Below are 10,614 nucleotides of genomic sequence, written 5' to 3'. Positions count from 1 at the left end.
TTATCAGATCAAACAAAAGCTGATGTTCCAACAAGATTTCATGTTCATCTTCTGTAATGTCAAGTTCATGAGATAAATCTTCTTCTTCATTTAAGATTAAGAGATCCATAGGCTGATAGGGAGAGTTCCAAGCTCCAAGAAAACCACTGCCACTAAATCCAGATCTTGTCAGTATCTCTCTCACATAATTGAATGTAGCTTCATCCTTTTGGTCAATTCGAAGACGTAAAGAATCAAAGCAATCAATATCTGGGAACGGTTTTGCTTTTGCAAGATCTATTTCATTAGTGTCGACAAGACCATCAGCAGCATTGTTATCAAAAAGACTGGAGTATTCTGATGGATATTTGTGTTCTAAACCTGACAACATTGGATGGATAAAGAATGATGATAAATTGCTCACAGAATGTTACACTAGTAATTTTGTCATGTGAAGTTGAAATCTACGCAACATCTTACAGATTTCATGTTTTATAGACAAGGAGACTGAACCAAAAGAAAGATAAAGTAAATAACTCAAGAAAAATAGGATCGTACAGTTTAAACATTTTTTATGACTGATGCTTAAAACGTTATTAAAGCTACTAAAGTTTATGATACAAACAAAAAAGAAGGATATTTTGCACCAAATATAGAATCTCATGTCAGAGTTGTTTTGCTAATGTATAGAATATTTTGCACCATATCAAAATACAGTCATGCTAGTGAAAAACAGGGCAAATTATTCTGTGCGGACAGCAGACGCAAGCTTGCATCCTGATTGTTGCGTTTTTATTGTGCTTTTGATGTATTTTTGCGAAAGGGCATCTAATACACAATTTTAATTGCATATTAGTAGCCATTTTGCTTAGTATTTTCAAAAATACAGCAAAAGTACATAATATATCTTACTCATTAAGTATTTGCTGCCCTTTTGTTGTGCTTTTCAAATTCTCAGTAAAATGACAGCTAATATGCAATTAAAATTGTATATTAGCTGCCCTTCTGCAAAAATAAATCAAAAGCGCAGCAAATTCCGTCCGATGTCTGCACATAATAATTTGTTGAACAAACAGTAAACCTAGATGTCTAATTACCTCGAGCAAGTGCCCCTGTTGCATATGCTAGGGTTGGTTTTGTTGGGTCATATGTGTGTGCTTCATCCAGTAGATTTTCTCCTTGTGGAGTAACAGAACTGTTTTCTTCTCTTATCAAACCATCTTTCGTCAATTTTTTAAAAATTTGGCATGATTCACTTTGTTCTTTTTCATTACTTTCAAGTGGAAATTTCCAACAATCAGTCACAATCCATTTTGAACTATCTTGTGTGGTAAATTCCTCTGATTCTTCTTTTTCTGTTATTTCCTCTGTATGTGAAGTAGTTAAATTCATAGGAGATGAAAAGAGCGCTTCACTTTGAGCATTTTTCTTGATGAAACAATGGTGATATCGGGAAGAGAGAATACTGCTTCTAAAGATTTTACTCCCATCTTGGGAGTCCTTTCAAATTCTTCTTTTGATATAGGAAGTCATAACACAATGGGAAATAACTTGTCTAAGGTAGAATCATTAAGTAGATTGAATCCTTGATATTTCTTGCATTTGGTTGATCTTGTTCATAACATACAGGCATCAAGGCCTTCCCTGGATCTAGCCTTTTGCTAACAAGTTTTACAGTGCATCCTCCAACTCGAATTTTACTTTTCTTCATGGGTTTCTACACCCTTCTTCCAAAAGGGATTTTATGAAGAAATCAATCCATAAAGATGCGATGGTGCTCTTTTTTGTGATGTTTGATGGCCAATAAATCGACTAGAATTGGAGGATTATTCCTCAACATTTGCAATAATACTTGAATGAAGCTAAACTGCAGAATGGTTATGGACTCTACAAGTTTTTTATTGTCTTTCTCATCGCCATCCAGCATTTCTGCATTTGTTGATCAATCTTTAATTATATCAGTATATACAAGCGCGAGTTTCTGAATGAAATATAACTCTGCTTGGCAATAAGATTCACTCTCAAATTTTTATGATTGATTTGAAAACTGGCACATCATTTTTCCTTACTAGCAACGGTGATGATGGGAATGAATAATCCCCTTGTTAACTTCTGCTTTGGAAGCTTTTGTTTGGCTTTGAGATTAATGGGAATAAAATAAGCCTCCGGATCATCAAGAATATTTCGAATTAAACCTCTATGTTTCCATTAAAATAGCTTCATCATTAGCCAGAAATTCTTGTGATTGATACAAGAATAACATCTCCTTGCAGCTACTTTCGGCATTTGTATGTTGCTGTGTCAAAAGAACCGACCTCAGGCTTTATATCTGTTTGCTAATAGCGGTTGTTTTATCTGTTAAAATACTGTTCAAAAGTTGCACAGGTTTTCTTTGGGACGAAGGGACCATTTTACTCATAAGCCATAATTCTTCAGTTCACATTGTTTCTCAAAAATTGTGCTCATCAAAACAACGAATCTCGCTCACTGCTTAAGAAGCTTATTCAAATCTAATTTTGCTTAATGAAATGAAATTTCTAACCAAAATTCACAATTAATTCCACATGATCCCTCACTCCAATGATGAATAGAAGTAGTTCGAAACAACTTGGAAGTCTGGCTGTGAAGCTTTTTGTTTCTTGTTATGCCTCTCTTGATTCCACTGGCAATGAGAATATTCTCATTGAAGACTTCAGTGTTGTTTCTGGTGCTGGATTTGTCTTCCACTGAAAATTTCACACAACATTAGCAAAATGATATCTAGCAATATGCACTAGGTAAGTTTATGGGCCGGCCCAGGAGGGGCCGACTTAGACGGTCCTGTTTTTATTCCAGGCCGAACCAAGGGAAGGGGAGCGAAAGCCTTGTGCCATGCTTGAATCAAATCAATGTTTAGGGAAATTGTTAAAGGGCCCTTTAGAGATTTTTATTTGTTCTTTGGAGTTAATTAAGGAAGCAAATGAAAAGATTAGGGTTCAACTTGAGATTTGAATGATAAATTTGAGAAATCTTCTGAGGCTTGGGCCTAGTTTCTTGGCTAAGAGAGATTTTGAAGAGTTAATATTCCTCTCGAATTGAAGATCTATTGTAACCGGTTTTGCCTGTTTTATTCATTCTTATAGGGAATACATGTTAATTGCTTAATGGATTTGCTGTCAGATTTCAAACTTTTGTATTTTTCTGTTTTCTCCATGATTTTTGGGCTGTTTTCCTGCTGTTAAACAGCAATAAACTCTGATGTGTACTCATCCAATTTGGGTTAGGTTTGCCCTGCGAACTCAAGTATTACCTTAGGGTTACTTTCAAACTCAAGTATTTCCTATCAAGTAAAGCTTATTTCAGCCCATAATTGCAAATCGTTAAAGTATAACTCACATTGTCATGATGATACGACCAATTTGCGATCACACTTATCACGGGCAACCCAAGCAAGCCAAATGCAGCGCATTCACCACGCCATTATATTTTTAAGGACTTCCATCGAGGACGGAGGGTGAATAGTGGGGGAAATCATTAAAGAAAATAAGCAGCAATGCACATGGGTTGTTGATTGGACTATTACTGTTTTTTATTCACTAAAGGCTACCCTAAATAGGTTATGGGCAGTGGCCACTTGACACTCCCTAATTGAAAAGGTTTTATTTTCAGCATAAGTAGAGATACGTGGGATTCGAAAATCGCGCCCAGAATCGCCCTGTTTCAGGAGAGTTTTTACGGGTCAAGTTCAAAGCAAATTTTTGGAAGGAATATTGGTTTTTGAAATAAAGACACTAACAAGGAATTTCTCCCTCATTTTGCGAGGAACTTTATAATCTGATTCTGCTGTCCTTAATGCGCAAGCCCCTCTATAAGTTAATTACCCTCCCGATAGATGGGATAGAATTTTTTATTAAGGGCTATCGTCAAAACAATATGGAGTATCTGGCGTATATGTAGCAGCAGGATTTTGTTAGTGGAAATTAATATTTAAAATTTGAAAATTTCAACCAGCCTACACTTAAAGGTGGATGGTGGGGAAATTGATGATGAGCCCAGTGCCTCCGATCAAGAATCCCATGGTTCCGTCATTCCCGGGTCATCGATGGTACCCTGTCTAACTTAACATAGAGGTATCGACCCAACCTACAGAAAGATCCTCATCAGCAGGCATGGTTGCTATTGCCAGGGTACCTTATAGACATGTAGTTGAATGTTTGTCTAAGGGGACAAAATGTAATCCACCTTAAGTTGATGTGGGCTCCGAAAAATTCCATTTTGGGTGTGAGATCCGGGGAGAATTTCAGAAGACGATTGGGTTTTAAGATAAGACACTACACAGAATTTTCGCCCCCCTCACTTTGTGAGGACTTTTTGATCTGAGCTCTAGTTTCCTATAGGCTGCAAGCCCTATAGTTAATTACCCCTCTGATAACAGGAGAAATCTTTCGATAAGGCTAGTTCGTTAAAGGGTCGAATAGGGTTATAAAGATTATAGTATATAGCAATAGTTTAGGTTTAAAGTTTGAATTTTATAATTTAGAATTTAAAGCTTAGTCACGCATGAAACCTTAAAACTGGTGGTGTGGAATGGAAGACGGCCCATATCAAGATTCCATGGTTCCGTCGTCTCCGGGCTTTCTTGATCCCTGGGTCTTATCTTAGTCAGAGGAGGTAGTCGACCCAACCTGACAGAATAGATACCTTGTCGGCAAGCCCATGGGTTTTTGCTTCGTCAAGATACCTTGTAGACTCTGGGTTGTGTTTGTCTAAGGATATATATAATCCACCTTAGCTGACAAAGGGCTTTATGTCTATCAAGATATACCTATGATTTCATAACTCAAGGGTTTGACGCCTTTAGAGAACATACGGGCTTATGGCCGTGATCGTAATGATTAATGGTTCATTTTGTGGCGAAACCACCGATAAAAGGGCACGTGACACGTCCCTGTTGCAGAGACGTTTGAGGATGAATCATAAGTGATTACTAACCAAAACATTGCATTCGTCTTTGTGAGCTGATGGTTATGTTCAAATTATATTCACCGCGACAAACGATTGCGGGAGGCGGATGATTTTTTATTTTTTGAGTTTTTTAGATGATTAATTTTATTTCAAAAATTTGGATTTTTGTTGGATTTGAGATTTGACATTTGATATTTGAAATTGAAATTTGACATTAAGATTTGAATATTTGAACCCCCTCGGTTGAGATTTTCAGTCAACGCGGCCATCATCGAGGTGAATTAAAGTCACTTTTATTTTTCGTAGGATTTTGAGGGAACATTTTTATTATTCAAGTCATGTCGACTCCAATCCTTTCAAGGAGGAGGATGAATCTTGAATATTTGACCCGCGCAGGCAATTTTTCGAAATCGTTGATTTGGTTATTAAGATATGATGATGGAGCACTGCGGGTTATAGCATTTGATCATAGCGCCAACATTCTCGGTCATTAAGTGTTGTAACTTTGATGCCCTGACCGGAGCACAATTGCAGGGGTATTTAGTTTAAGGGATCAAATACTTTTAATACATAAGGGGGCATTTTTAAAATATTTAAATATGATCCATTATGTTGAGAGCATTTTATTTAAGAGAATGCTCCAAATTTTCAATCTAAGGGCCTATCGAAGCGCCTTCTGTCCGCTTGCACACATTACGCGGATGCCGGTGGCGTTCCTCTTATTTTAGGTTTTCATTTGTAGCACAGATAGAAGATATTTCTTACATAGTTTGCAATGAATGCTTTGTTCAATGCTTAGAAGATCTTGATAGTAATTCAATAGAAATATCTTGCCTTGTCTACAAAATCTCCTGTTCCTCCCTCGTAAGGTGGATTGATGTTCGTTGCATTTCAAATTTTCTATAAGAAAAAATGAGAAAGATACATCTACTTTGCATAATGATTTAATAAATGAGTTTATTCAACTACATCTCCCTCATTTATCTCTTTGTTTGTGACTCATTGAATCTATAGCTCATGAACTTCCCTAATCTAACAAAAGATTGATGAATTTTCGTTTGCAGATTATTGTTATGACTTGGAGAGAAGTTAGTTGTTCAATTGGCATGAGGCTTATACTTTTTCATACAACACTATGTTATCGCTGATTGGGAGATTTACATTTCAAAGTTGTTTTCCCGATTGTTATTTTAAGAGGAAGTATCATGTTCAATTGTTGAAAGTGATCTATCAGAGGTCTAAGAAACTCCAATATCCATAACTTTTAAGTCAAATTAACTCCAAAATAAGCTTTTAAGTTTCTTGCCAAACAAGTTTGTAATTTAAATCTCATATCTTCAGGATAGTTTGAATGTGTATTGATGGTTTTTTAATATCATTTACTTTATTCTTATTTCATTGAAAGCATTAAACTTTTAGAGTTCTTTAAAAAAATATTTGGTAAGCATGACTTAAGTCAAATCTCCTTATTTGATCGTGTGTCATTTAGTAAAATTGTTGGTTTCCATTCGAATGCTCGGCCTTTTTCAAGTTCAAGTGTAAGTTCTTAGCTCAGGTTTGGGTTTGAGTTTCAATTTTTTTGTTTTCGAGTAAGTAATATTTTCGTCAAATTTAATTAAAAATTGATTTTTATATTTAGAATTTCGTTCAAGATCAATTTTTAAATTTTAAAGTCCAATGCCTTTTATTGTTCAATGATAAATTTTTTGGGTCAGCCTTCCCACGGTCTCTCCAACGGGGAGAAATCGGGACGGCAACCTGCGGTACTTCTTCCAACCGTATCAAAGATTCGATCAGGGCGAGAATCTACAATAGTTTAAACCAATCATATCCCGGGATCAAAGATCGGACGGCATATGGTCTTCAAAAATTTAAAATCATCAATATCCCGGGATCAAAGGATCGACGGCTGTATGATCTTCGAGCACCCTGTTTTAAAAAAATCAATTTATTTCTCTCCATCTCTATTGCTCTCTTTATTTACTTTTTTTTTATTTTCTTATATATATAAAATATATATATATATATATATATATATATTATATAATAATATATATATTTAATATATATATATATATATATATATATAGTATTATATAACAGAGAGGGATCTGGGACAGGAGCAAAATCGAAGGGAAGCGCCGATGGCTAGGTCACGGCACGGCGGGATCGGAGGCTGGAGTCGGCCCCGGCGTTGTTGGTCGGTCGGGTCGGAGGCAGGTGAGTCCGGCTGGGTGGCGGCTAGGGCCAACGGCGGAAAAGAAGCCGTGAGCACAAAGTCGGATCGACTAGGGCACGTCGGTTTTGGCGTCGCACGGAGGAGAGGTAAGTTTTGAAGTTCCTCTTTTCGTTCCTTGCTTGCGATCTTCTTCCTCGGTTTCGATTTTCAGAGCGTATTGTCGTGTGTGAATTCTCCCTGTCGAATGAAGAGGGAGCGTTGTTTTTATTTCTGTGAGTGAGGCGGTGGATTGAAGCGTCGTGAGTGGGACCGTGTCGGTTGTGTGTCGAGTATGTCGGGTGAGGGAGTCCGGTGATATGGCAGCTTACAGTCAACAGTTAACAAAGGGCTTTTGTGCCCTGTCGTATTGTACTCTGTTGAATTCATATGCTCAATGATTTAAGCCATTGTGGAGCATAACAGGCTTTGACCATTGATCGAATTTAGTTGTGCCATTTTGGCAGAAAATCACTCGGTCAAAAGGGTCTCGGCAAATCGTTTACCTGTGTGCCATTTAGTGGCGAACACCATGATGTGCGTGCCATTAGGCTGCCAAAATCACCGGTTAAGAATATGTGCTACGTCCTTACTAGCAAAAGAAAAGATTGAGAATGAATCCTAGTGTATATTCTGACTAATACATTAACCTCTTTGTGAGTTGAAGTAATTTTCATATTTTTGTCCACCTCAGCAAACTGTTTTGGATGTAGATGGATATTTGCTTTAAGTGTTGTGATTAATTTATTTAAATATCTGTTTTTGGATGAATTATTTTGAAAATTTAGATTTTTATGGCAATTTACAATAGTATTTTAATAATGGTTATAGTCCCCTCCAAATTAAAGATTTTTTAATCAACACGGCTATCATTGTGGGTGTTTACGGGCTTTTTTTTATTTTGTTGATTGCAACTTTGTCGACTCTGCTACTTGCTAGCAAAAGGATCGGGTTTGAATCAAATTATTTCTTAACCTACGCAACTCCTCAGATATCACATTTACTAATCATGCGTGCCGAGCCCCATGCAGATTATGTTGTTACTTGTATTTTTGCATGAAGCAATTTATATGGTTGATTTAAACATACTTTAATGAAAATCTTTTTGCAATCCTCAAATACATCATGAAGGTCATTTTAAAATGTAATACTAATGTTCGAATGGCATTGCTTGAAATAAAACTCTCTTACACCTACAAATGCATCAGGAGGTCCATTTTGAATTGTGATTGCAAATATCAAAATTACAATACTTTGAGTGAAATCTTCTGCATATTTAAATGCAATGCAAGAGATCACTTTGAATTATGATTGCATATGTCAAAATGACATACTGGAGTGACACGTTTCATAATTAAAAATGGCATGCAAGTTAATATGATGCATGATATTGCTGAATGAAGTCCCTCTGATATTGCAAATGCTTACGGGAGGACTTGGAATGTGATGTAATGTCAAACGAACAATGCCTGAATGAAGCCCCCGTGCATCCTAGCAATTACATTGCAGAAAGGTCTTTTATATAAAATGCAATTATTAACTGTCAGGTGACACATTTGAATGAAATCATTGACATCCTACAATGATGGCAAAGGTTTATTGTTGGATTATGCCAACAGCAATGTCGAATGACAAGCTGGAATGAAACCCTCGACATCTTACAAAATACATGGCTCAGGTTATTTTGGAGTGTAGGTAGCAAAGTCTAAGATGAACAGGTATTAATGGAAATACTTTGACACCGTTACAATGTGATGTCAGAGATCACTGTTTGAAACATGCTTGCAATGTCGGATGACATGCCGTATTATACATTACTCTTATAAAATTAAGACACGTGCATATGGCAAACATATTAGATATTAATATGCAGATGCATTTGTTAAATTAAATACAGTATCCTCACGATTTTTGGATTAACATTTTTAAAATGAGTTATCATGGCATGTTGTCAATGCGTGTATGAGGGGCATTTTAAAATATGTTTCAAGCAATGTAATTGGGTGTGTTTTTTGGTGATTGGTCGACTATGCAAAATAATCCACTATAATAAATGCAGCGCGAAATTCATTTTAAAAAATCTCAAAACACCCTTATACTCTGCTTGCCATGAACATTGTGGATCCAGTGCATGCATGGCGCTTCAATGGACTGTGTTTTACTAATGATTCTCTTACTTTTTCTTATGGTGAAAATCGGTAGCATCACATTTAGAATAGACATAAAATAAACTCATGTTTTGAATACTGTTTCCTTTCTCATTCTGCTTCGGAAGCTCAGATCTACAAGTCATCTAGTCCTCGCTTAGATAGAAGGACATTTAATATGTTGCGATTGAAGTTTTTTTTGTGATAGATTGTGTACCGTGATAATCTGAGAAAATCAAATGCTTCGGCTAAATGGCAGATCGTTAATTCCTCACTTCAGTTTATGATGAAAGTAGTCTCCTCCAACGTACGGCATATGAATGCAGGGAAATATTTCAGTATCTCGATGACATCTCTAGTAAGATAATAACGCACGTAGGACATAAGAAGCTTCTTTGGTGCCTTAAGAATAGTATACGCTTGAGGAGTCCATTTTATATATTTATGATGCATATGTAAGGAAACCTGAGTTTAAGGGAACCTGGATCTCAGGGTCTTCGTCCAAATAGCGAGCAATATTTTCGGGAGCCTCATATTTCTTGAAGAGATAATAGAATGAGACCTTTTTTTTCTTCAAGTGCCCATTCTTTTGATCTACATAATTCATATTATAAATCATCAAATCTTTGCATGTCTATTTGTTCACGTTAGGACCTTCCTCTGGTGTATCCTTCAACAAAGCGTCGCTTGACACAATGTTATCCCTTATCCCAGTTTCACTCTCAAAACCTGCCAAAATTATCCATTTGGAAGACTTTAGTTGTACTTGAGTTCAATTAAGCCTTCATTTCGGGTAGACGTGAAGCACGCTTCTATGCTTATAGAGGATCTACCACACTCGCAACATCTCGATCAAAAATCGCTGCTGTATGGTGCCATCCAGTGTGCTTCATCTGCATGTTCGTTGTTGAATACTAGTGATATGCCATTTTATGCGCAATTTTCTCTTGCATCTTATTGGTCAACATCATGGTACCATGTGCATCGAATTCTCCTACAGTAAGCTCGTAAGGTGTTTGCTACCTTTTGTATACATTATCTACCTTGCTTGGTAGCGGGTCGACTGAACTTGCTTAAACGATGTTGGTCGCTATTGTTTGTAAAACGAATGCTCCGCATCTATTGCACTATATGTTTCATAAGCGTACAAGGGACACTTATCATTTGCAAGCGAGCTAGAGTTGCTTAGCTAACGAATATTGAAGTGGTTACTATTAAAATAACATCTATTATCACCACTAAATTTCCCCCCCCTTTTTTTTTTTTTTTGTGCATGGTGCTGCTGGCTAAGTCAAGTGTCGCTCAATGCACATATTGGTCTTTAGTAAC

Source organism: Dendrobium catenatum, unplaced genomic scaffold, assembly GCF_001605985.2.
Source record: "Dendrobium catenatum unplaced genomic scaffold, ASM160598v2 fragScaff_scaffold_334, whole genome shotgun sequence".
NCBI lineage: Eukaryota > Viridiplantae > Streptophyta > Magnoliopsida > Asparagales > Orchidaceae > Dendrobium > Dendrobium catenatum.
This window is presented reverse-complemented; position numbering follows the sequence as displayed.